At 37.5% G+C, this 4,070-nt stretch overlaps 1 non-coding gene across 1 annotated transcript; it reads left to right on the top strand.

The window, feature by feature from the left end:
• The first annotated feature begins 207 nt into the window (after window positions 1-207).
• Window positions 208-297, top strand: TRNAY-GUA (transfer RNA tyrosine (anticodon GUA)). The gene is given in 2 exon segments: window positions 208-244; window positions 262-297. It is a non-coding gene; the product is annotated as a tRNA-Tyr (tRNA).
• The last annotated feature ends 3,773 nt before the right edge of the window (window positions 298-4,070 follow it).

Here is a 4,070-nt window from a genome sequence, read left to right as displayed (position 1 = left end):
TTTATTTTAGTTTAGTTTACTTTAGTTAATGCTCCCTCACTCTCTTGTTTGGGCATGGAGGAGTTTTATAACCTCTATTGCTCTATGTTTGTCTTAGGAACCGTCCAGAGCCCAAGGGAAACTCTCTGACTCACCTGTAGGCTCTAAACCAGCCAAGCAAACCCATAAAGTAGATATTTAAATGTGGGAAGTTCCTTTGCCTTTATTCCTTCGATAGCTCAGTTGGTAGAGCGGAGGACTGTAGGTGTGTGGCTCCAGGTCATCCTTAGGTCGCTGGTTCGAATCCGGCTCGAAGGAATTCAACTTTTACTAGGCCTGGCCCTAAAAGGCATCTCAGAGACACACTTGCTCCCACTGATAAATTTAATTCCCTCTCAGGCCTTACTTTATCAATGGTCAACTGAGTGTCAGAAAATTAAGGTTAGGTTACGGGAAGTCTTCTATAGGTAACTTAACAGGCTCTTTTTTTTTAAATATGTCTGAGAATATGACGTGTGCTTTTTTTCTCTTGATTTTTTTTATATGTAAAAAACACCCTTCACCAGTGCAACATTTCCATCACCAATATCCCAAGTGTCCCTCCTCCCAACTCCACACTGGTCTGTACTCTAGACAAGATTTCTACTTCCCTCATTCAGTCACATTTTGTTATGATAGTTCTCAGTGTAATTATTTCTGTGACTGCACCTAACAATCTCTGTGGTGAGCTTCATGTCGGGAGCTGGACCCTCCAGTTCTCCTCTATTTTGTCTCTGAAAATCATTACACAATTTATTTATTTATTTATTTATTTATTTATTTATTTATTTATTTATTGTGGTTTTTGAGTCACACCCAGCAGTGCTCAGGGGTTATTCCTGGCTCCAGGCTCAGAAATTGCTCCTGGCAGGCACGAAGGACCATATGGGATGCCGGGATTCGAACCAATGACCTCCTGCATAAAAGGCAAACGCCTTACCTCCATGCTATCTCTCCGGCCCCACACAAATGTTTTTCATTTTTTTCAAAACCCATAGATGAGTGAGACCATTCTGTGTTTATCTCTCTCCCTCTTTAGCCATTCATCTATTGAGGGGCATCTAGGCTATTTCCAGAGTCTGGCTATTGTGAACAACGCTGCAATGAATATAGGTGTAAGGAAAGAATTTTTGTATTGTATTTTTGTGTTCCTAGGATATATCCCTAGGAGTGGTATAGCTAGATCCTACCAGAGCTCAACTTCCAGCTTTTGGAGAAATCTCCATATCGCTTTCCACAAAGACTGGACTAGACAGCATTCCCACCAGCAGTGAATAAGAGTTCTTTTCTCTTCATATCCCCACCAGCACTGCTTGTTCTCATTCTTTGTGAAGTACGCCAATCTCTGTGGTGTGAGATGGTACCTCATAGTTGTTTTGATTTGCATCTCCCTGATGATTAGTGATGTAGAGCATTTTTTATGTGCCTTTTGACCATTTGTATTTTTTTTTTTGTCAAAGTGTCTGTTCATTTCTTCTCCCCATTTTTTGATAGGGTTAGATTTTTTTTTTCATGTAAAGTTCTGTCAGTGCCTTGTGTATTTTGGAAATTAGCCCCTTAACTGATGGGTATTGGGTGAATAGTTTCTCCCATTCAGTGGGTGGCTCTTGTATCCTGGGCACTATTTCCTTTGAGGTGCAGAAGCTTCTCAGCTTAATATTGTCCCATCTGTTTATTTCTGCTTTCACTTGTTTGGAGAATACTATTTCTTTCTGTTATATATCTTTATTTAAACACCTTGATTACAAACATGATTGTGATTGGGTTTCAGTCATGTAAAGAACACCTCCCCTTCACCAGATCTACTCACAATTGATGTCTTTTTAAAGGTGAGGTTAGGCCAATTAAGTTAATTAAATTGTTAAAAATAAAGAGTTTAGGGGCCGGTGAGGTGGCACTAGAAGTAAGGTGTCTGCCTTGCAAGCACTAGCCAAAGAAAGATCGCGATTGCGGTTCAATCCCCTGGCATCCCATATGGTCCCCCCACCAAGCCAGGGGCAATTTCTGAGTGCTTATCCAGGAGTAACCCCTGAGCATCAAATGGGTGTGGCCCGAAAAACCGAAAAAGAAGTAAAAATAAAGAGTGTATTTCCATGTTTTTATATAGACTTGGAGTGCTTGTGAAATGTACTTTTGGGGCTTTGTACTTATACCTATACTTTAATATCTGTCCTTTTAGTACATTTTCATTTGCCTTTTCTTGTTTGTGCTATATCTCTAAAATTTTGAATACATATAAACCTACAAATTCATAGTTCATAAGTCTCTTTTAATTAAAGTACAACCCATCATTACCCTCTTGTTTTTCCTCATTTTGAGATATAAACATTTCAGCACTTATAGGTAGAGTTTAACCATGCTAAAGGGCCTTTTGCACCTAAACAGGGCCTTTTAGTGCATCTTTAAGTAATGGTTTGAAGACCATGAACAATTTTTTCTGAACTGGTGATACTCAAGGGTTATTCTTGGCTCTGCACTTAGGAATCACTCCTGGCACTGCTTGGGATGCCAGGGTCCAATCTGGGTTGGCCACATGTAAGGCAAGGGCCCATCCAGTCTACTATCACTCTAAGTTTATGTGTTCATGAACTTTAACTATATTTTCTTTCTGTTGTTTTCTATCATTCTTAAATTTGAGTAATAACCTAGCTGGATAAAGTATTCTTGTTTGTACCTTTGTTTAATTCAATGTGTTGGCTGTATCATAGCATTTTCTTCTGGCTTAGTGGGTTATTTGGTAGGTTTGATGTATTATGAATATAGCAGGATCCCCTATATATGTTTTGTTTTGTTTTAATTATTCATAGGAATATGTCTTTGACCTTTGGTATTTGGTATTATGTGTCTTTTTATGTCTCCTTTAACAAATTGTATTTTCTAAGTTTACATACTTTCTACAACAAAGCTTGATTATTACTTCTATAATAAGAAAGAAAGAACATAATAATAAGAAAAACAAGTAGTAGGCAGATTTTCCTACTCCTATAAACAAACAAAGGGTAAAATGCAATTCAAACCTCAGCTTTTAGAAATCTGTTTGAGTCAGAAATGGTTATTTTTCTTCTGGAGTTCACACCTGGCAGTGCTTCGGGACCATGAACTGATGAGAATTACATCCAGAACTTTTGCAGGCAAAACATTAGTTTCAGCCCTTTGAACTATTTCTGACCCAGCAATGATTTTCTTAAGTTAAACAAGTATCCTATTTAACTAATTGTTTGTTTATATTTGTGACTATGTCTTTTTTTATTAGAGACTTTTTTTTTAGCTTTACTTCCTCAATAAATAACTGATATGTTTCCTGAACTACTGTGGAATTGTTTGTGATTTTATGAGCTTTTTCAGTTTTTCAAATGATAGTTTTTGAGTCTGCAAAGTACTATCATACAGAAAATAAAAACTAATGAAAAATTTCACTTATATTAAAATGTTTAAAGAAAATAATGATATGAAATATGAATTCTAAGGTATTTGTCATAATCAGTCCAGCTCCTGTAGTTATGCAATTTCTAATTTCTTATTATTTTGTTCAACTTGGTATTCAAAGGCCTTAGTTCTTAGCACTTTACACCAAAATATATTAAAATATCTTCTGATTTTGCCAAGATTTAATGTTAGGTTGAACACAAACTGAGGTTCTTGCACAATGAATGTTTTCACCATTTTGACCTTGAGTATATCTATTTATTTATTTATTTATTTATTTTTGAGCCTACAGCATCCGGTATTCCCAGGCGGTCTCCCATCCAACTACTAACCAGGCCTGACCCTGCTTAGCTTCTGAGATCAGATGAGATCGGGCGTGTGAGTAAATCTCTTTAAATTAATTTACTGAAATAACCTCATATCATGCAAAAGCTCAGCTCATATATATATATTGGTTTTTGGGTCACATCCGGCAGTGCTCAGTGGTTACTCCTGGCTCTATGCTCAGAAATCGCTCCTGGCAGGCTCGGGGACCATATGGGATGCTGGGATTCGAACCACAGTCCTTCTGCCTGCAAGGCAAATGTTTTACCTCCATGCTATCTCTCCAGCCCCAGCTCAGCTCA

Source organism: Suncus etruscus, chromosome 2 (genome assembly GCF_024139225.1).
Source record: "Suncus etruscus isolate mSunEtr1 chromosome 2, mSunEtr1.pri.cur, whole genome shotgun sequence".
Lineage (NCBI taxonomy): Eukaryota > Metazoa > Chordata > Mammalia > Eulipotyphla > Soricidae > Suncus > Suncus etruscus.
This window is presented reverse-complemented; position numbering and strand designations above follow the sequence as displayed.